General features: G+C 38.7%; 1 protein-coding gene across 1 annotated transcript in view; it reads left to right on the forward strand.

The window, feature by feature from the left end:
- Window positions 1-24803, forward strand: part of LOC139697777 (sensory neuron membrane protein 2-like) — a 47419-nt gene that overhangs the window by 1126 nt on the left and 21490 nt on the right. The window lies entirely within an intron of this gene.

A 24803-nucleotide genomic window follows, 5' to 3' on the forward strand; every position in this document is an offset into this window, starting at 1 on the left:
TTTGTCAACGATGGATGCAATAGCTCGTGTCGCTTGTGAATAGTCAGTTTACTTTTGTAAATAGGCGTCCAGCGATCCCCGTCCTTGAGCCGCCTAATTTTTTAAATGGTCCATTTAACGAATATTTTTCGTTATAATATTATTCTTCGTCGTCTTGTCTCCTGCAGGCCTTCCTTTCATCCCCACGTACCTTAACCTTAGTCCTGGCCTCGTAGGACGTCGTGGGCTTGGCGCGCAGTGGTGTAATCACTTCGTATTTCGGAAGGGGGTGCGAATAAAGTATTATCCCCCTTCTGTTGGGCGACTTGAACGTGGTGCTAGGAAGAGGCATGGTGCCTATCATTGCGGAAACATGACGGACAGTAGCACCACCACCAGATAGCTGAAGCCTAGAAAATATTTTTTTGCGTAGGAATTGGAAGCGTTTGATTGAATAGCTGCTTTTGTTTGAGGTCTGCAGTTGGCAATAAACTCTTATTAACCGTTTACCCCTCTCCCCACGTTTTCAGTTATTTCGATACTTCAATGCTGTGTTTACCATCTATGTTGCCCGGTGGCAGTAGAACAGAGTTAATAATGTCCACGACAATTCATCACTGGGCCTCATACCACATGGTTTAGATGAGTAAATAGATTCATTATATTAACCATGATAATGAAACTCTCATTATTTTGAGACTAATTAGTGAGTAAAAACGTTGACTATTATGCGAGTGGTGCCCAAATTGCGGCCCACTGTTTAGATCCGACCATGCAAGTTCTTCAATCCAGCCCTCATAGGCCGTCGAGGGTCTGAAGTAATGTTTATATTATGCTAGGAATGTATCCGAAAACTAAGCAAATTTATATCTTGGCCCCAAAAGAGGAGTAATAACATTTATATGTAGGGAATTAACTAGATATAATTTTTTTTCATGTGGAAAACTTGGCATGGATTTGACCAGCGTCGTCGGGTCAAAACATTGGACCGTGCGAGCATTCATGTAGTGTGCCTCAGCCAAAAAGTCGCAGAATTTTTTTTATTTTATTTCCGCTCGAAATTACCGCGTCATAATAATCGAATTTCAATAGGAAAGAGGAAGCACTCGGCCGGACATCGAGGGATCCGGGTTCATATCCCGGTCAAGGCGAAATGATTTTACCCTAACTTTGTTACATCGGCGTACACGTTAAAAGTATTAGTTGATGCATTTTTATTTGATACCCCAAAAAACTAAAAAAAACACTTTTCTTGTCTCAGTTTATTAGTTAGGGAAACTAGAAAACGATTCGATGGAAATATTTCGCGTGTATAAGTTAGGAAACCAATCGCGTGCTCAATATTTTTATCATCAAAATGGCATTTTGGCATCTATTCATCGCGTTAATATTCTCGAACACTTTTCTTTCAATTGGCAAAGAATTTTTAGAATTAAGATAGACATCGTACAATAATCTTAGTTAATATTCGGTATCTAAGTAACAATACCAACTGCTGGATTTTACGGAGCCGCAGAAATCAACCAGAAGGTCGAATTTGTTCGGTGAAAAAGAGTTCAACCCTAACCTAACCATAGGGAGTGTGATATTCACATCCCTTAATGAGAGTAGGTTTAATGGGAGGACGGAAAGGTTTTCCCCCTGTGACATCATTTTGTTTCTCACGAAGTTCTAGTGACAAACATCGTTTCGATTTAGAACAGGGATGCCAATGGCATCAAACACTTCCCATCATTTAAATCACCGTTGGACACCCCGTTATGCACATAAAAACTTAGAATTTTTTATATCTTTGAAATAATATAGCTTATTACGTATTTGGGCGGTCCGATCACTCATCTCGGCAGCAGTGGTCGCAAAACACCAGTGACGCCATATGCAAAGTATACATATGTATAACTTAGCGAAGACTCATTCTAGGTCTAATGAGGAAAGCAGCGTATTATATGATATAAACGGCCGACACTATCAAAGATACCGAAAGACAACGTCACAACAAGGCAACTGGAATTACAGAAAATGCGATCGACTCATCTCAACTGAAAGATGGCAATATACAGTTTCCGATGAACACCCTATTGAAGCACATCGTGTCGTTCTGAACGGATATTTAGAAGTATTTAAAGTATGCTGCCTTGAAAAAAATGAAAAACGTTTAGTCGCTTAGGTTGATATTATTAAAGGTAATCTACCGGTTTAGTTTGGTGAGTCAAACTACCGAATAATTTTGTTGTTTATCAGACTTACTGCTTTGCAGTTCTCGCATAAAGTATCCTTCACCTTTTTCGGAATAGAAAACAACGCTTATCTCACAGTCCTCGGGCCAGATTCCTTCCTTATAGATATTACGAACCATTCCATATAGATTCTTCCTCCCACATTTTCCTAAACATTTCAGTAGTTCTGCAGGAATGTTGTCTACCACCACGGCCTTGGTATCATCTCCCTTAATCTCATCGTCGAGTCTTTCTGGACCTAAGCTAACTTTCTCTACGTCATGTTCCTTTTCTATGTCTAACCTTGTTGGCCTTACCTCCTTACCATACAGTTCTTCTAAATTACCCTTCCATCTCTCTTGGTCTTTTCTGTGTCAAATATTATCTCACCCGACTTATCTCTGTTAGGACAGATCTTCTCTTCTTCCTTCCCGATTGTCATTTAAACTTGCGGTATAGCGCGTCTTCCACCATGATTCTTTTGCTTTATTTGTTGCTTGTCTCAATTTATTATTTAACTCATTGCACTTTCTTTTGCCTAACTCTACCAGAATCACTAAGCCCGGTAATTACCACAAACTTATTTCTTGGAATATCAACTTTTACTTTTTTTAAATTATGCTCCTTAGCAACGCGAACTTTAATATATTCTTGCATGATAATTTATTATAAATTTTTAAGGAACTTAAAGAAACTTTCAAAATCTTTTCAAAAAAACTTGTAGCATTATAGGTTGTTTTGAATTACTATTGCAATAATAAAATTTTAAATAAATTAGGTAATGATTTGTGGCAATATTAATAGCTAATTTAGGTATTAATTGTGTTTATATCCTTCCATTTTCTTCTTTCATCTGTCTTTGTAATCATCTCATCCGTGATCCATGGGTTGCTTGCCCTTTTCCCATCAACGGTTCCTACTTTCGCTTCTTTTGCCATCTACAATATAATGATGGGAATTTGTACCAGTCGGTGCTGAAATTTTTTTTTCTAGTGTTTTGTCAATTTTTTCTGATGCTATATTTATTGGTAAATAAATTGGTAATCTTGATTATCCCGGTGTTGGGAGGCCTAGCCCTGGCTCACTCCTAAGCCCCACCCAATAAATACCGTAACACTGAGGAATACAAAGAATGGTTTTTCCAATTCCACTTACTTTCTATCTCACTTCATGCTGTTCAGCATACCTTAACTTATTCTCCCCCTGCATCACTTGCAATTTCTCCCAACGACCATGTCCAATACGGTTTGAAGAGTTTCTTCGTTTTTTCCCTTTTCGTATATTTTGCTGATTTCTCCCATTCTCTTGTAACGCTGGATCACCATAGTCTTCTATCTTCGCTAATCCTCTTTCCCCAAAGATCTGACCAATGATTTTCAGTGTGCGCGCCTGATAATCAGCTCGGTGTCACAGGCTGCTAAAGCTATCCGGGTATTTGGGTAACACTTTTGATCATTAAAATGGATCATAAATTTGATGTGCAGGATTGACTATGTGGAAGATTTTGTCGATTGTCAACAAAGTTCGATACACCAGATATAATTGATATTACTCCATATGCATACCTACGATGTATTTTATTTGAAGATGGCTCCATAACGCCGGTTGAGGCCGTAATTGTTTGGTATGCACTATATAGCTCAAAAATATAATTTTTATAAACTCAAGATACTGGATATCTTTACTCAGTACATATAACGGTGCTTTGTGGAGGGTACTTTGAGTGAGTACGCCGTCCGTCGGATGGGACGTTAAGCTGCGGACCCCTTGGCGCCTTTCGTAAAGAGTAGGCTAATGCCGACGCTGGGTTTCTCTCCCCCCTTCATCCTTTCCTGTCCATCCCCTATGGCGCAAATGACCTCAGCTGTCGGTCGCCTCCCTTTAATACTACTATTTATATCATGGTCTTAAGCGTTGGAATTTGAAAATCAGACATCTGCAACTTTGATTAGTGCACGTTTTAAGATCCCATGAGTGGCAGCATGTGAAAAATTTGCAGTGGTGGTTTGTCGGCTGGTTCGTTTCCACATTAGTTTAACGACCACCATCTCTCCATCCATAACCATTTTTTTCTCAAAGTCACCATACTTGACCGCCACAGTGCATTCCCCACGTATCCAAGGACGACCTCCTCAAGGGCTTCAGTTTTAGTATAGGAGCGACACTCACAGCCCTCGCATCCAACTGCCTCGCCCAACCCCTACACAAAGACACGAGCTGGTTCACACACACACACACACACACTTTTCCCTATAAACCAGTCCTCCTATTTCCTCCGTCTCACCTTCCCTCGTGCGTACGTACGTGTGTGTGTACATACACGGCGACGCAACTGTGTTCCGTCTCTCCATGAATAATCACCAGTGAAATCGAAATACATCAATCAAGCAAACTAATAAAGCAAAGAAAACAAATGTGGCGCTCAACCCAAAGAAGCCAAGGTGAAAGCCACTCCGGGTAAACAAGACTTGAAGGAAGGTGAAAGGATAGACCACCTTTGCTTATAGGGATTTATTATTATTTGCATTATTATTATTTGCATTATTATTAAATTTTGCATTATTATTATTTGCATTGTAATTATTATTTGCATAGTAATTATTATTTGCATTATTATTATTATTTGCATTATTATTATTATTTGCATTATTATTATTATTTGCATTATTATTATTATTTGCATTATTATTATTATTTGCATTATTATTATTATTTGCATTATTATTATTTGGTTTATTATTATTACTTGATTTATTATTATTATTTGCATTATTATTTTTATTATTTACATTATTATTTGTATTATTATTTGTATTATTATTTTTTGAAATTTACCTGTTTTTGTAGGTTTTGCATGGATATACGTACAGCCTATACAATTAATTGTACAAAAATATATATACCTGCCTCTCCCAACAAAAAGCACCGCTTTAGCCCAAAATTCTCCCCTCTTGTCAGTCTTCAACACCCTACTGCCAAATTCCAAAGAAACTAGGGCAGATGCCGCAACAGTAAGTTTTAATGGAGTCATCCGCTAATGTGCATTTCAATGCAAGAATCGAAACGCTCTGAATCCATCTTTCCTGCCTCCTTAGGATTTCTCCCAATAATTCCTACTCCTCCCCCACCATGCCTCATACTTCCTAGTTTGTATCCCTCTCTGCCCATTTCACCTTCTCCATCCTTCTCCACACCCACGGTTCAAAAGCCTCCAATATATTCTCGTCATCCTGCTTATATGACCATGATTATCGGTGTAAAAAAACCACGTTCTCTAAAACTTTTGCGATTCGCTTCTTAACATCCTTACTCAACGTCTCTGTCATCAATTGAATCTCCTGAGCTTGAAGTGAAAGCTTCTCTGCATAACGCAATTCTTCTTTTAACGCCCCTACTACTTCAACCATTTTGGTCCAGAACACCTCCGAGATAAGGTAAACTCTTACGCAAAACGTAGGAATATGCCTCCCTCTTCCGAGTTATCCGCGGAAGCAAATATTTGGGATTCACAGGCAAAGGTTATGTAAGGAATCCAAATTTTGCGGGTGAAATACGAAAAAGGCAAATAATTGGGTGGAGGAGATACGAAGAGATAGTCGATCGCTATTTTTTTTCAAGGTATTCAACGCGTTAGTTAGGTTTTGGGCTACCCTTAACGGTTTGTTAGTTGATTGTGTATCTAGCGAGAGCTTCCTATTATCTTCCATAAATTGGTATTGTTTCTTCGTATCTTTTGGCTGATTTCATACTGTCTAAACAGGCTCTCTGCCTTTCTCTACCCTGATTGCCCGACTAATCAGCATCCCACTACCTTTCAATATTTCCTTCCTACTTTGTCTAATTCGGATTTTCCCCAGTAAATTCCTCTATTCGCGCGCCCTATTTAAAATACCAGCTTTTATCTTAATGTCAATTTTATTTTTTCCGTTTACCACCACATACCCCTAATCTACGGCCATCCTCTTACCCATAAGACCAGGTGTCACATCCAGTTAGCGCTACGCTCCATATATGTTAACGTCTTTTACCGTTTTCTTAAGATAAGTGCTTGTCAATTTTTTGCGATGTGCTTTGAGAGTTGCAAGAACAAAATCTACCAGTGTCAAAAGCACAATGTTTCCATAGTTTCAGGAAGGATAGGCCTAAAAGTGGACATTAACATTTGTGAAATGTAGCAACAGGATAAAGTGGCTCTGTTTAAACCTTTGAAAGTAAATACAATCCGAAAAATGACCTGATTAGAAAAGGTAGAGTGGAGTTTCCGGATATTCGTAATTGTGACTATGGAACTTCTTAGTTACTATGGTAGGAATTACTTAGATTAGCGTTCACGCGGGGTGTATCACGTAGGCACCGTCCAAAATCTACCTATATTAAAGGAGGGCGTATGATGTTAAAAGAACGATTTAGATAGTTTAAATACGACGTGTGGCAGGTGTGTCAAGGTCATTCCAAGAACAATAGATGTATAGGAAATCGGAGAACTATTCTCTCTCCAAACACGAAGTTGGTGAGAGAGATATTCGGCGATTGGAAGGAGTATTTTATTTCATTTTTTGAAGCAGAGGGAATTCTCAGCTGATGTCCACCTGATTCTTAGCACCTCGCGATGGCCCCCAGTATCATAATGGGAAGTGATAACAACTACTGCCCCACAAACTCTCGCGGTCGAAGGCTGGACGTAACATTTCGGCCTTTGAAGGTTGTTCTTCATTTCAGGCTGAAAATCATTTTTAGTATGCAATAAAATTAAAAAAATAAAGGCATTAGTTGTGGTATCGGGAAAAAACAAGTAAACATGAATGACGATTTATGGACTCGAAAATTGTGTTTTACGTAATGATTCACGTTGCTAGTTGTACTCCAGCTGGTGAATTTATTCAATGTCGACTGGCAGGTTCCAATCTAGTGGCCTTATTTAATGATTATTTGATGCCTTTTATGATTTAATTATTTCATCCCTTTCCAAGCATTAGTCGGAAAATGTTAATAATTTGGCTAATGTCTAGCAAAAGAAGTTGTTACGAATGGCTCCACTCTGCCTGGAAAGAGATGTATCACACCAAATAAATATAATTTTTATTCATAATTTTTACGTAACTATGGAAGAAGCACGAGGATGTCAATTCGCCATAATATCTTTGTGCACGTTATCCTGTTTCGTGGAATACACCGTGGAGAAATATCGTACTTAAGGCTCTGTGCTCAATCTCAAAAAAATGTCCAACGGCAGCATACAAGTAGACCTCAAAAGTTCCCCAGCGCAAACACCAGTTCGGTTTGAAATATCACATGGTTAATAGATTTTTTCTTAGAAAGCCATTTCAATTTATATGTCAATGAGCACATTCAATTAGTGAAAATTTTAGTTGCTTTTCATTCAAACGAGTATTTTTTCTCTTTAACTTTATCAACATTTGACTCTTTACCAGCTGATAAATGAATTGAACACATTAATCCTGGAAATTCCATTCGTTACGGAGAGCTACGTGGAAATACTTTAAGAATACGTTTCAAACTTAATTTTGCACTAGCAAAAGTCTTTAATCTATGATTGGATGTTTTTAGAGCGCTCGCTGTTTTGGCTATAAACGTATATGTTTTTCGGTGATTTCATGATTCGTATCGGAGCATAAAAATTACCGATACTTCCGAGACTCATATTTTTAAAAGACAAAGTTTCCGTCTGCACACTGAGAAAATCGGCAAGGAGCTGAAGTGCTTTTTATATTCAGTCCTTGCGTGCTTCGCTCAGACGACTGTTGGGCACTTTAGACCATATTAAAATAGGCGTAAATGAAGGAAGACTAATTTTGCTAATTCCATTAGAATTTTTATTTTTTCCTCGTGATATTGCCTTGTGGTGAAACCAGTCTCTCGTATTTAAATAATTTTGAAATATATGTAGTGGGTCGTCATAACTCATTGATAGGTTGGGTCTCCCACAGACCTGAGACCATGGCAATCATTCCTATTTAAATTACATACCTTTTAAGCTTTAAAAATAAATTTTAGATAGTTCAGATTCTTGAAAATTTCTCCTTTTAGCCTTAACTCGACAAGGAAAATGGCAATCATCTCTCAGAAAGGTGTATGAAATTTTATAAAATTTTTGAAATACCTTATTTTTAGTGTTTGAGCAGACGGTATGAATTAGTTTTACATTCCTTCTTTGCATATAATTTATCAACTATCGATGGCAGAAATAGAAAAATTCGACATGACCTTTAAAGGCAATCAATTTTCCTTTTAAGGGATATAACAATTAGACTGTTTTAACACATCCAATTGTGTGTTCCAGCAGTCAATCAGATCACCATGGCAGGCTGAGCTAAGGCAGAGCTTTCTCGTCAATGCGTCCATCGCCCCGGCTAAGTTTCTGCGGTTGCTGTAGCGAACAAATATTCTCTCCGTACGTCATTTGTTCATCTCACATGAAAAACATTGAGGAAGTGTCATCGTCATCTTCGGTCTCCGCTTGGCGTTGCCTGGACTTAATGTCGGTGACGTGAGCCAATGTGACAGCGCAAGGCAAGATCAGATATTTGGAAACCAATGTTTTTTGCGACATAAGTGAGAGAAAGCGGGGAAATACTGTTGCATGGAGTAAATGAATGACGTTACGGGACTCTTCTCTTATCTGAGTACCGCCATGAAGCAGCTGCTGAATATTCCTCCCCTACCCATACCATCCTCCTCCAAGATCCCTTCCCCTCTCCCTTTCTACTCAATGTCCGAAAGAGAAATGATAAGATTAATTTTGCAGAGGCGGAAGACATTATTTTGACCAGAGGTTTGCCACCAAGGACTTTTTATCAGGTTTTCCTTTACGCCGGCCGCAAAATCAGTGCTAAGCTTTCCTCCCCTCTCTACTTAAAACATCGGGGCGAAAAAATCTGTGAAATGACGTTCGATATGGCGCCTTCCTCTTGATGAATGGGTGGAAGCTGACGTGGGTGTGTATATATATAATTGTAATATAATTTTTATATTCTATACAATTATATATATACACATATATATAGAATATATATATTGTGTATTATGTATATTATATACTAGCTGAATAACCGGCTTTGCACGGGTTAGGGAGAAACAGTAATATACCTAAATATACTACATAAATAAAAACAACAAATTATAAAGTACAATAATACACTACTTCATACAAATTTAAGAATCTTTTTTATTCAACACCTGTTTATAAACTACATTTTTTGTTTCATATCCAGAAGAGAGAATATATAAATTTTTAGGCGAACCTACTCTGGAGCAAGCAACATAAAGTTGCCCGTGGCTAAAACATGGCGATCTTAGATCAACACCACAAAACTTTAAAGACTGTCCCTGTGATTTATTAATGGTAATTGAAAAAGCTACCCGGACTGGAAACTGTAATCTTTTAAAGTTGAAGGGAAGATCAGTTGGGATTAGAGGTATCCGTAGAATAAAAATTATTTCACCTTTTCCTTTTCCAGTTAAAATGACTGCCTGGATTATATTTTTCATTAATTTTGTCACACACAATCGTGTCCCATTGCAGAGTTTTGGTGGATCTAAATTTCGCTATAAAATGATTGGAGATCCTACTTTAAGTATAAGGCGATGTTGTGGCAATCCAGCTGGATCAAGTGAATTTAGGAATTCCGTTGGATAATTGACGGCTTCGTCAGCATCCACTACGGTATCAACCGATTTATATTCAATCACGTCTCCTGGCAGCATGGCTAGTATCTCCTTGTTAATTTCATTAACATCATCGTTCTTAGGAGCAAGAATGGCTCTTTCTCGCAACCATTCTAAATTTTTATAATTTTGATTAACGTTAGGATAGACTGCTTGTATCATATCGCGGACAGTTTTCACCGATACACATAAATCTGATGACAATTTTATCATACCAGATGCTTCAATAACTAATCTATCTTCTCCAATCTCCAAAAGTTTATTTGCAAAATTTTGAGCATTCCCATCTCTTAAGAGGATTCGCATGTTTTGTTTAAGGCTAATTTCTTGGACAAGATTCCATAGAACAGAATGTTTTAAACAGGCATAAATTTCATCGGCTGGAGTCGAATTTGGAATGACAGGCAGAGTTAGACGGAAGTCTCCACACAGGAGTACCAGAGCTCCTCCCATTAAAATGCAGTTTCCTCTAAGATCTTGAAGTGTTGCGTTGAGGGCCTCAAGAGATTTTTTATGAGCCATCGTACACTCATCCCATACTATCAATTTACATTCTATAAGAACTTGTGCCTGGCCGCTTGATTTATATGACATGTGGGATTTTCTTGTCGGGAAATATTAAGTGGCAACTTAAGGGCAGAGTGGGCTGTTCTTCCTCCTTCCATTAATGTCGCTGCAATACCTGAAGATGCAACGGCTAGAGCAATTTCTCCATGAACCCTGATTTCAGCGAGAACTAAATTAATTAAAAATGTTTTTCCCGTGCCACCAGCAGCATCAAGAAAAATGATACCTCCTTCTTGTTTATCTACTTGATCCATTATTGTTTCGTACGCGAATTTCTGATCTTCATTAAGAAGTGGCTTTATATCCGCGATGTATGCTTCTAAGTCTAAGACATTGTAGCTAGTTTCACGTATATAATCTGGATAAAATACACCCTGTTGATCTTGTACAGGTGCAAAAAGACAGAGTTCCACTCAAGTCTTGTTAACCATGGTGATACACTTTTCCTCCAAAATAATCAAAGTTTTATTAAAAATGTCGGAGTTAAACGTAATATCCAATGTAGGATTTTCACTTCGAACTTTAGCCAGTATATCCTCACTCATTGATTCTTTATATTTTTCCCATATTGTTTTTGGGTTAGATGGATTACAGGAGGTTATTATGATGGCAAACAAAATTCGGATTTGTCCTGGAAGAGAAATCAAACTGGCCTCTCGCAGTGAGTCATCCCAGTGTTGATCTCCTTCTAGCAACCCTAAATTCTGGCAAGCTTCTCTGAATGTCTCACATATTTCTCCGTTTACCGTTCTTAATTCTGCAAATGAGCGAGGTCCTCGAATGATATGTAGAAGCATTCTTAAAAAATAACACTCGGCGTTGTTAGGATGGACTGTGTAGACTCGGCCCAATGCGTCACATGAATAAATAACTAACAGGGTTCACTTTTGGCTTGCGTGGTCCGTTGCAAGTTGGCTGCAATGTTTCATTTCTGATTTAAATGTTGGTTGCTACAACAATTAATACCGCGCGGAGGAAATGCCTCCAGATCCGATTACTGCTAGTATAACTGAAAATTATAATTCACGCCTTATATTGTGGCATATTATCTGCGATTATCAACGTGGATGAAGAATGAAGTCATGGTTGGCCTTGCGAGCTATGCAATTTATCGTCATTTGAAAGAATGAGGCCATGTAAGTAAGCCGCGTTCCATTTGCTATGGAAATTGTATATAGTGTTCCTACTATCTTATTGATTATGCCAGCAATGTGATGAAATTACCTAACTTTGCAGAGGACTATTTCCTTCTGTATTAGTGAGGTCATGACAAGCCCCAGCTTTGAAAGACGCGTCAAGATCATCAGAATGCGATTGAGGAAAATAATTTATTTGATTCGAGTTCATATTTTACTTCTGATTTAAAGTATTTAATTTAACGGTTATGTCATGGACTCTCTACGCCAAACATAACTTTGCATCAGTCGAGTCCAATTTCATCATCCTTTAGCTAGTATTCAGTAGCTTAATCACAATCTTTAGCTAGTATTCAATCAATTAATCAGGATTTTATTTGAAATTAATCAATCATATTTGTAATTTTTTGTTTCATTATTTTTATAGTCGTATTCACTTTATAGTCGCTCAATTAAAACCTTTTCTACAGATTAATCTTTGCCTTCGTTAGTGAAATGAACATTGACCAAATGATGCGATCACCACGGTTTGTCGCTGTTTATACCCGGTCTAAATCTTTGGCATATCAAAAAATTCTACTACAGCAAGAACCTAGACGAGAAGAATCAGTTTTGTGGGTCGAACGTTCGATATATCGATCGATTTACTGCTAAAAGACTATGAACCTTTAAAAATTCGATTCCACGCTGTTTGTTATGTATAACTCTCGAATAAGATTCTGAATCAAACGTTCTTCCCACTCAACAGTTCTTGTTGTGACTTATGGGATGGGGGTCGTGAATCGATAGCCATGGCGCCATCAACGCAAGAGTTCAATGCTAAGGTTCATTGACTGACCACTTAATAAATTTTAGCTCGCACATCATCGTAAAAAAAATCCACTCATTCGTGCGTTGCCGACTACTTAAAAATCAATTTAGAATGGTACCTGTGCTTTTTTATGAGGGATAAAAAATTATTTTGTAGTGTGTGTCCATCCAAAACCAACCGGTATATTACCTATAATGAAATTAAATTAAGAGACTAAAGTTTTTTCATTTTATTCCAGGCAGCATACTTGAAAAACTACTAAATATCCGTTCAGAATGACGCAAGATGTGCGCCAATCTGATGTTCATCGGAAATTGTACATTGCCATCTTTGTTGGGATGAGTCTATCGCAATTTGTAAATCCAGTTTCCTTGTTGTGACGTTGTCTTACGGTATCTTTGATAGTGTCAGCCGTTTATATCATATAATACGCTGCTTGCCTCATTAGACCTAGAATGCGTCTTCGCTAAGTTATACGTATGTATACTTTGCATATGGCGTCACTGGTGTTTTGCGACGACTGCTGCCGAGATGGGTGATCGGACCGCCCAAAATATGTAATAAGCTATATTATTTCAAAGATATAAAAAATTCTAAGTTTTTACGTGCATAACGGGGAAATCCAAATGTCATTTAAATGACGAAGTAATGGATGCCTTTGGGCATGCCTGTTCTAAGTCGAAGCGTTGATGTTGTTTGGTCACTAGAACTTCGTGAGAAACAAAATGATGGCACAGGGGGAAGGAACTTCCTTTCCTCCCTTTAAACCTACTCTCATTGAGGGATGTGAATATCACACTCCCTATGGTTAGGTTAGCGTTGAACTCTTTTTTTCACCGACCAAATTCGACCTTCTGGTTGATTTCTGCGGCTCCGTAAGATCCAGCAGTTGATATTGTAACTTGGGTACCGAAAGGTAACTAAGATTATTGTGAAATGTCTATCTTTTTGTTGAAAATTCTTTCCCAATTGTAAGAAAAGTGTTCGAGAATATTATTGCGGGGGGATAATGCCAAAATGCCATTTTGGTGATAAAAATATAGAGCATGCGATTGATTTCCTAACTTTTAGACGCGAGATATTTCTATCGAATCGTTTGTTAGTTTCCCTAACTAATGAACTGAGACAAGATAAGATAGTGTTTTTTAGGTTTTCTGAGTTTCAAATTATCATGCATGAACTAATACTTGAACGTGTACGTCGATGTAACAAATTTAAAGTGTAAAAATCATTTCGCCTTGACCGGGATATGAACCCGGATCCCTCGATTTCCGGTCGAGTGCTTTAGCCAGTTAAGCTATCGAGACTTCCTCTTGCTCATAGAAATTTCGGGGGCTTTCCCGGTCAAGGCTAATGATTTTTACACTTTCAAATCATAGCGTTGTAATGCGCATTTAGTGGTTGACTCCGTTCAATGTTGCAGCTTCGCAGTTTCTAAGAAGTCCTCTGATGCCGCATCATGTGAAAATTTGAGAAGTATCGGAACATTTATTTAGTTCCTACAAAATTATAAAATTTATTGCATCTCCAAACTGAACTCTTCCCTTTTCTCGCTATATAAATGTCCCTTATTTCTAGTATTTTCTGTAATTTTGATTAACACTGCTCTTAAAGATGTTCTCAAGGTTTTCTCTTGGCACTTACCTGCACTCGATACTTATTTCCTTATTTTTTTTGTGTGATTGACTGGTCCCTGGCAAAGGAGAAATCCTTGCAAACCCTAAACGAGTTAGCGAGTACGATTCACAAAGGTCTGATACACCCGAGTGATTAAGTGATTGCGTGTTTATGTAAGTCCTTTCTGTATTTCTGTTTGATTGGCGGGTCCCTGGCATAGGAGAAATCCTTGTAAACCATGAACGAGTGAGTACTTGTGAACCGCAAAGGTCTCTGTTTTCGAACACACCTGAGTGATGGAGTGAATGAGCGAAAGTATGCGTGCATCCGTTTTATAATTTTTTATTCATCTGTGTAATTGACGGGTCACTGGCATAGGAGGGATCCTTGTAAACCCTGAACGAGTGAGTTTGTGCGATTCACGAGAGTCACTTTTATTACTTAAACCAACCTAGTGATCCAGTGGTTGTAAGTTTGTTTTATAGCCTTTTTGTGCAGGATTGAGGTATACGTGGGTCAATGTTTCCCAAACACACTTCCCCTTACTTGTAACTTTGTTTTATTCCCCCCCCCCCTCCTTTACAACCTAGTGTGCGGTTTCGGCAATCTCGCTTTCATCAACACCAGGGTAATTTGAAAAGTTCTCGGAATGGCATAGAAAGAAACGAGCTACCTTGGTGATTTTTTTTTTCAATGTAGGCTCCCTGTGCACTAATTCTCTTCGTCCAGCGATGCTCCAATTCCTTGATCCAATTCGAAAATTAGATTCCTTCAGGCCTGCAAAATACCAGTCTACTTCGGATGTTAGTTCTTTGTTTGAAGATAATCTCAGTTTACCGAGGAAACATTTTAGGGCGTGTATGTATTGATAACCTCATTCCCCTATTTGCAGGCTCATTCAGAATCACTCATAAATATTGTTCAAGGGAATACCACTCTCTTTATCTGTGGTCGCCTGCGTAGTCAAAATTAACTTTTCTTATAATGTCAACATCTTTCAATATTCGATAGACTAATCTTAGAATCAAAGAATCTGTTACCCCTAGGTACCTAAGCATCAATTTCAAACACTGCATCTTACGGGGCCGCAGAAATCAATCTGAAGGTCGATTTTGATCGGCGAGTGTAGAGTTGTATAGGATTTGATATCAGTAATAATACCTGAAAATATGATTTGATACGTCTCTTATCACATAATGATATTTCTCCTCCAGGCTCCTGAAAATCTTTACTCGTTCATTTTATTCGTCCGCAGTATTTATATACTCGAATGTAATGTGTTAGTCGCAGAAACCATCTTGTCATCGCAGAAGACATTTCATTCACCTTCATCATGGCGAAGTAAAGGAAATGAGGTATTTATCTATTAATCAAGATCATCATCAGTATTTTAATCCAGATATTAGTTTACTGCAGTCCTCCTCTATCCAGTATTAATTCCTTCACCCTCTGACAGAGTTTCCGTAATTCTTAATTTGTCCTATCCACTTATCTCTTGGTCTACCTAGCGAGATATCTTCCCTTCAGTGTTCCCTGCTATTATGCAACTGTCTAATCCATTTGCATCGAGGTTTATCCAATCTATTTAGTTCTTCTTTGCCGTAGAGTTCTCAATATGGTCCTTCCCTCATCTGCTCTTATACGTATATACTCTCTCGTTCCTCGCTTTGTTTGCCCATTCGATCTTCTCCATTCTCCTCATCCTGCTCCATGATTTCAAAGACTTTTCTTTTCTGGTCCACTTTTCCAGTGTTCCATGTCTCTGGTTCGTTGAGTTGAGTGCTCCATACCAACAGTTTGACGAATTGCTTTCTTGAGCTCTACACGCTTCTGGAGTTCTTTCAGTGTTTGTTGACTCGAATTGATAAATATTTTCGCACCATGTAATAAAAAAGTCTTCTGGAAACCAACCAATCAGAAAGCAGCGATGGGACCAGAAGGCATACTTATATGATTTACCTTCGACCCGAATACCCCAGGGGGAATTTTAGCGAAAATATTTATCAATTCGAGTCAACAAACGCGGAGAGGCATGGAGAGCTTATCTAAATCCATGCCGCGGGGACCTCCGAAAAAACTGCTTCCTGATTTGCAACCACAGGCTCTTTGAATGTAGTTATTTCCTCTTCGTCATGAGCGCCTTCTTATTTGAAGCTAATATTCGCTTTATTTTGGTCGAACTTCTTCCATGCAAAGCTACACTGTTGCGCAGGTAGATGAGATTCCACTTGCTCTAGTTTCGCTCCTCGAATTGTGTGGCTTGTCTTAACCTTCTCGCTCCCGCACACAAGAATTTCAGTTTCCTTATTGTTGATGCTCATTTTATATTCCCGAAGTACTACTATTCCACACCATCGAGTTATTTGCAAGCCCCCTCGTGTTTCTGCAACCACTATGATGTCATCATCTGCGGGATAAAGCATTTCGTCTTCGCCAATCACGTTGACTCAGTTGATGACCGATTCTTGTGCCTCTTTTCAGTCTTCTAATTATGCATGCACATTGAATAGTGATGGCGAAAGATTACGTTCTTATCTAAATTCTTCATTTTTGGGCTTCCATTTTCCCTCTGGTTTTTATTTGCATGGTTATTAAACGATTCTTGCAGAGGGGATGTATTATTCTTCTGTCGTTGTGGCCCATTCCATACGATTCTCTGATATTATTCTGGAAACCCTTGTTCCAGTTGACATAGTAGGTATTCTCCAAGTCTACGAATGCCACATGTAATGTCTTGTTGCGTACAATTATTTTGGCCACTACTCTCTAGCCGAGTTCTGTCCAGCTTGCTCTCCGGATTTCCGTGAGGCTCGCTTCTATCTTTCTTACTCGGCTAATTATTCGAGTATACAAGTGTATTTTCGAAGCTTGCAACTTCAGTCTCAAATGTTCTGGTATATCACTCTGGTATCATATAGTACATACCTATGATTTAAATTTAAGAAAATAAATATGCAAAAAAGATTTCCCTATTGATAGAAGTACTAGTATATTGATTTTTGCGCCAACATGCCCATTAGAAATTCGTAGAAATGCCTCGGTTTTGTTAACTGTTGTCATTCTTAGTGTTAGAACTTCCGCGATTTGATTGAGGAAATGTAATTATTGCTTATATTATTGCGCGAATCAAACAATCCCAACTTCCCCCAGAATATACTTGCATGAAGTTTTAAATTAATGTGCGCATATTTTGGAAATTTGCTGTTTGCACGTCTGAGCGTAGTGAATCTCGCTTCCTCTTCCTCAGTCAGTCATAAGTGCTCCTCACGGTACTATGTCCTTTTAATCGGAGTCAGCGAGGTCAGTGTTCATTCAACAACGGTCAGCCGATCTTCTAGCTTATCTCTTGACCCTTTTGGTCCGCCGAAGTCGGAGGAGGAAGGTGACTCCTGCCATCTCGTCGGTGTTGTCTTCGGATCTTCTCCGCGCCACCAGTTAGAATGAATACGTTTACTTGTGGATAGTATATTAATTTTCGAACGCCTTGGTAGAGCGAGTTCAAGGCGAAATTTGCGTCCTTCGAATTATTATCGCATCTTGAGCGGTGGGGAATGGACGGGGGTTAGGGTGACCAAACATTTTAACGGGAGGCCTCGCACTTCGTGACGCCGGATATCAGCCATTTCCCGCGAAGGAATTTTTCATATTGCGATAGCAAAGTTCTGATTACGATTGGGCGACGGTGCGAAAACAAACATACCTGCTTTGTAACCGGAGCAAGTCTTAATTGGACGCCGAACGTTACTTAGTTTTTTAGTGAAACATTATATCTGTACGTCTGCTAACTGTATTTAAATTCTAAAAATCATTTTGCCATTCTTATCATATCTTCCTAAATTATGAATTGGACGGTTTGGTGTGGCAATGAAATATCCGTTTATCATTTCCGGCTAATCCAATTAACGAGGACTTCTAGTTTTGCCCATTATAAAAGAATATGAGTATATCAAGGGGCGTGTTAGAGTAGTGGATAGACCGCTGGGCTACTGAACTGTGGTCAGCCTATCCTTTAACTCCAGGTGACGGCTCTGAATCCTCAACTTCATCCAAGTCTTGTGATTTTTTATTGGAAACCAGATGTTATTGGGAAAACATAGGTGACACTGGGAAAGGAATTGGCTTACTTTGTTAACGTGACAATGACTTTAAGCTTATCTTTTCTTCACATAATTACTCAAGGTCCTTCTCATCAACACTCTTCAACTGTAGATAATGATATACTGCAAATATTAAATTTATTCTGAATTAATCCTGAAGTATTTATCTTATTTTTTAATTGCCCCATAAATTTGGTTTTATTGGAATGTTAAATTTCAATGTTGTTACTAATTTTAGTATATTCATTAAAAACAAATTCTGTTAATGAGTGAATTTTAGAATATAGTCTTATTGCAATCGTAGAATTTTGATTGGCGATGGAATGTTGAAGGCTAATGAGAGGGGAGAACGATAAGGAATGTGTGCGGAATCGAAGAACAGCTCGTAATAGTGGAGCGACAGCTTGTTCGGTGAGGCTTAGAAATGTTCCATCCAAAACCAACCGCAAACGGTAGATTAATAAGTATTCAACCACAAAGATCTTGTGGCTTATACAGTTGCACCAATGTTCCAAGTCTCGGAACCATAGAGCGCCATACCCGGCACGAAAGTCTTGACGAATTGCTTCCTTGTTTCCAGTCTTAGGTTCTTTGAACATAGTAATTGCCTCTTCTTCATGAATGCGTTTTTAGCTTGGGCTATTCTTCACTTGATGTCGGTCGAACTTCTTCCATATCATGTTATGCTGCTGCCCAAGCAGATGGATTCCACTTGCTCTACTTTCCCCTCGCGAATTCTGATATCTGCAAAAAATTTGAACACCGAAGAATAGAACCCTTGAAACATGGTGCTGGAGGATAATCCTCATGATTAAATGGAGAGATAAAGTAAGGAACGAGGAAGTATATAGAAAAGCAAGAGGATAGGGCCATATGGAGAACTTTACAGCAAAGAAAAAAATAGATGGATTGGACACATATTGAGGCAAAATGGATTGATTAGGGATATAATAGAGGGATAAATAGAAGGGAAATTTCCACGAGGAAGACCAAAAGACATGTACGTTGGACAAATTAAGAAGGATGTAAAACGGAGAGGGTATCAAGGGTTTAGGGAATAGACATGAAAGAGTAGAATGGAGAGCTGCAGTAAACCAATCCTAGGATTGAAATACTGAGGATGATACTAGCGACAGTTCAACCCAGATATATGAAACTTCATTAAAGGTATAAAGGAAGGTGTAATCTAATTCATGATAACTTATTAAATTTATAGTTCTGAATATTTTACTGAACTTTCTTTGGAATTCTGGGTACTTAGGAGTATGGCTATGTGGATAATGATATTCTGTTTTATCTGGCTTGTCCGGTGTATTTTTGGGTTGAAAACAATTGCCTTGGCATCGAGTGGACACACAACATTTCCTGCCATCCCGTTTTATTTCAAAGCCGAGGTGAGGAACGATGAAATCTTGAATAATAAGTCGCGTTTCAAACTCGAGATGTCCCAACTTGGTCTCTCCCCTAGCGGAGAGAGGAGGACATGCCCTCGGCGGACCCGGCGTCGGGCGGGTGTGTTTCCTTATCTCTAAGTGCCACCCCCGGACAAATCCGTCGTCTGGAAGGCAGCGCGTAATATCTATCCTATAACCCCTTTGGGGCATCTCCTGACAGAAAATATTTTGATACGACGATGCCGTGGGAGAGGGAAGACACGGCGGGAGATGTTCCGACGGATTTGTCGGGAGGCGATGAGGAACATAGTTGGTTTCCCTTTTCTTTTATTCCTCACTGCCGAAACTTTTTGGTTGGCTGGCCCTCTTCGGAAGATAAGCGGAAGTGGTGGCGGCAACGACTAGACAATTATAAATATTCTAGACCCGAAGTGGCCTCTGGTCCATGACAGCGACGAAGACAAGTCTGTTAGAAAATATTATGTCACGCTCCCGGTTGCTCCTATTTTCCCATACCCTCTAAAAACACAAACCTCGACACGATACAGATAAATCAAAGCTAAAACCGAGACGTAAATGGTCTGGATTTATGAAGACGATGTCTAAACTGTGCTTTGCCGCAGAATAAATTATTTTTAGAAAAATCAAATTTCATGGTCACTTGAAGGTACTTAATTTTAGGAGACGAAATAGGTCAATCAATTTATACGGGCCATTTTCAATATTTTTATTTTTGTCGAAAATATTTCATTACTATGATATATAGTAGGGAATAAGGATACTTTGTTAGGGTGGATTTAGGAGTAGAGTAGTGTGGGACCTCAATTTATGGTATGTAACGTACATACCATACATTGAGACTAATACTAATAATAATCTAAATTGCGACAGTAAACATTGATAGTAAAATATTATCTGTGAATTTTCTCTCCCTCACAATTCACGATTACTTATTTCAGGTTAAGCTTAAGAAATTCATACCTTTCACAGGATATGTTGGGGTGTTTATATTTATGCATTAGCTTATCATACGTGAATATGATAAATTTATCACGCAAAGAGAGTAAAGTTTAAAAGAACTTCCTTGTTAACATTTTTCTCAAGCTAAGTGGAAGTTTTCTAATTACACTCATTATTCAGTCGTCAATCACAAATCCAGTGAAAAACTGTTGGATTTTACAAAAGTTTCACATCCGAAACTGAGCTTCTAGATACATAGATATCGGTTATATATATTTACTAAGATGTTGATATAACAACACAACTATATTTCCCCTGGGAATAAACTGGAACAGAAAACAATTTTAATATATTTCACACTAGGGGATGTGAAAAAACATGATTGAAAAATTGAATTCAGGTTTCGGTGATTTGTTGGGAAATGATATGAAGAACTGAATGACAAAAGCTGGTAATGAATCTAAGCTTTGTTGGTTTAATTGCCTTGCCTACTTGATATGCGAGTGCGGTTCAATAGGTACCCGTGTTAGAAATGAAGAAACCATTTTTTCAAAAATTTTTCTTTTATTTTTCAACATAGTCCCCTTTTGGAAAGATTCACTTCTCCCAACGTTCCGACCATTTTTTTTACCCCTCCAAAAAATAGGATTTGTCGAACTCTCCAAAATACGCCTCTGTCTCGGCGATAACTTCCTCGTTTGAGCTAAATTTTTTTCCCGCGAGCCATTTATTCATGTTAGGGAATAAGAAAACGTCGCAGGGAGCCAGATCGGGTGAATACGGGGGGTGCGGAAGTAATTTATAACGTAGTTCATGCAGTTTGGTGGCAATCGCGGCGCGGCAATTGTGAGCAATCGCGGCACCCATCGGGCCGACAATTTTTTGATCGCCAACTTATCATGTAAAATATTAATTGCCGTTCCGGTCGACACACCCACGGCCTCTGCTACTTCGCGCACTTTCGTTCGTCGATCAGCGAGAATCATGGCGTGGACTTTTTGAATGATTTCTTCGGTAACCACGTCTGCCGGGCGTCCTGGTCGCTCCTCATCAAAAACAGATGTTCGCCCACGTTTAAATTCGTTGAACCAATATCGAACTGTGGTCATAGATGGCAAAGTGTCCCCATAAATAGCATCCAACTTTCCTTTTATCTCCTCGCATTTCTTCCCATCCAAACTCACAAAGTGAATTACCGAACGACACTGCTCCTTTTCCATCCTAGCGAAAATCCCGAAACACGTCTTACTCGAATGGCTGCCAAATCCAAACTAACATTTAAATCAGTCTGAAATTTGTTTCACCGTCGTTTAATAGATGGTGGCACACGTTGATAACATAAACTTCCCTCAGAAACGCCCTTTGTCGTCAAACACGGGTACCTATTGAACCGACTTCGTGTACGTACCCGAAATTTCGCAGTATTATTGCTGCGGTAGATGCCAAACTACGATAATTAGTGAGCATAACTTTGGCGTACTCTAATAAAAAACACTTTTAAAAGTAAGAGATTTTGGCATGCTTCTGTAAAATCACCTATCAAAGGTTTTATGGCAAAGATTCCACCTTTTAATTCACATTATTCCAAAACTCTGAGAAAACATGTGTTACGCTTCAATCGGTTGCTCGTAAGCTGAACCGAAGTGGTGAAGTAATTCGTTAAGTTCAATTTCTAGATTGAAATATAGTTAGTGATAAATAAGAAATTGTTTTAATATTCGAATATGAGAATACGGAGAAGCTATAGTATTGAGCCAAAATCCTCCCGTTTCGTAAAGAATATCCTCTCAAGTAACCACGCATACTTTTATTCCCGATATTGAAAAAAATCTGAGAGTAATAAGGCATCCTTGAGTAACTCTAAACATTCTGACCGCGTGCGTTAATAAAATATTCTCAGGTATACTCAAGTCGTTGTGCTTCTTTCCAAATTTCATTTATCACAAAGTAATGTCGGTTTCCTTAACAACACTCCGCCTTAAATCATACACCATTTGAGTTTTAATCTATAACTAATCTCTGCTAAACCCGCTATTCTCCTACCCTTGGAACTTGGGAGTTGTATAATTGATTCTCAAGACAAAGATGCTGCCTCATACCAGCATCATTCAGTATATAATAGTCAATGCAAAATGTACAAGTAATTGAAATGAAAAGAATTACGGGCGGCAGTATACTACCTTGATCAAAAGGTTCCCGGAATAACCACCGTGTGGCGCTCCCATCGTTCCGATTTGAGTTCTGTTTTTTTTGTTAAATTGGTACATCTGTTGTTGATATTCCCTTTAAATCTTAGTGTCATAACTTGACATTTGCAAAAGTTACGTAGCCAAGAGTACATCTATCTCTGTGTGTGTTGGCGATTTTTTACAATTGCAGAAATGGATTTAAATTTGCAACAACGAACTTGTATTAAATTTTGCGTAAAAAACGGATTTAGTGGCGCACGGACGTTGGAAATGTTGGAAAAGTGTTTCGACAACGATTCTCTAAACAAAACGGTCGTTTACCAGTGGCACGAGCGGTTCAGAAGTGGTCGTGAGTCAATCGAAGATGATGAACGCAGTGGCAGACCATCGACATCGAAAGTCGGTGAAAAAATTGATAAAGTTAAAGAAATGTTGGTCAATAACCGCAAATTAACCATCAGAGAAATAGCGGAGGACTTGAACATTGCCTATGGATCCGCCCAAGACATTGTGGTTAATGATTTGGGTTTCCGTCGTGTAGCAGCAAAGTTGGTGCCAAAAGACCTCAATTTCATGCAAAAAAGAGACCGTGTTGACGTCGCAAAAGACATGATTTGCGAGGCTGAATCCGATCCCACATTCATCAAAAGGATCATTACTGGAGACGAGACGTGGGTTTATGAGTACGACACGCAATCCAGACATCAGGCAAGTGAATGGCGTTCACCAAATGAGCCGAGACCAAAAAAACCACGTCGTTTTCAGTCAAAAAAGAAGGCAATGCTGACGGTTTTCATGGATTACAACGGTGTAGTGCATCATGAATTTTAGCCAGAAGGCCAGACAGTAAACAAAGAGTATTATTTGGGCGTTATGAGACGTTTGCGTGAAGCAATTCGCCGAAAGAGACCAGAAATGTGGGCAGAAAACTCGTGGATTTTGCACCATGATAACGCACCGTCGCACAGTGCTATCATTATTCGTAATTTTTTGACGAAAAATGCAACAAATACCATCCAACAGCCACCGAATTCACCTGATTTGGCTCCCTGTGACTTCTTTCTGTTCAATCGAGTTAAAAAACCATTACGGGGAACGCGTTTTAGCAGCCGAGAGTAAATGCGCTTTTTTCTTTCATTTTTTAAAGAGCCTGTTTGATGTATTAAAATCAGAATGGTGGAGGAATATAACTTGAGAATCCTGACCAAAGGAGAGGGGGACAGAACAGCCACAAATGACCTTGCGTAATTCAAGGAAAATTCCTGAGGAGTTTACCGTGATGAGACGACCGCAATACATCAAGGAATATGTTTATAAACAAGTAAAATGACGCTCAAGAATTTTCGGGGTGCGAAACTCAATGGCTCAGAGAAACAGAAAAGAAGGTCAGAGAAGAATAAAAGCTTCGAAACTCTCGTGCTGAATATAATATCGCGGACAAATAATTTGGAAAAGGAGAACGTTCTTATTTTTGAAATTGACACTCCACATTTCTCGTCCGGAAAACTCAAATTCCACACCATATTTGGATTGACGCTTAACTGTTCAGAAACTTTGAAAACGACAACAAGGTCATTGAAATAATTCTGCTTTTAGTTTTCAAAGTCATCTATATTGCCTGAATTATGTGAGCATAGAATTACATAATCAACACTGCATTTGTTGAAACATGTTTCGTACCATTTCTCCAGATTAAAAGAAACGGCATCAATCTTAAATGGCGGCGCGGATTGAGCGAAATACTGGAACCACTTACACAATGTACCCTCCTGTCGCGTCATTCCTTTTATCGATGGCCTTGGGTAAAGTTCAATAGAAAACGTGATCATTCAATGTTTTCTATCGTCCTATGTAGACTCTTGGCGAATGAATGAAAAGGCATCATGTTTCAATAAATATCCTCGAAACACTTTCATTATTGTGCGTTAGGATACTTGGAATCTTGAGTAATTTCAACGAGTTTTACTTCGCTTAAGTCGGCTTCAAACACTGACATACGTGAATGGAATATCTTTTTCATGTTGATTACGGGGTACATAGGTTGCCTTGTCCTACTTCGCATATGGAATAGCTAGATGGTGTTGCCGTTGTTATATAAATTTTTATTCTTGTCCCTCTTGTTTTAAGATTAACATTTTCTCTTTCGAATAA

Source organism: Hetaerina americana, unplaced genomic scaffold, assembly GCF_022747635.1.
Source record: "Hetaerina americana unplaced genomic scaffold, ioHetAmer1.1.p SCAF_8, whole genome shotgun sequence".
Taxonomy (NCBI): domain Eukaryota; kingdom Metazoa; phylum Arthropoda; class Insecta; order Odonata; family Calopterygidae; genus Hetaerina; species Hetaerina americana.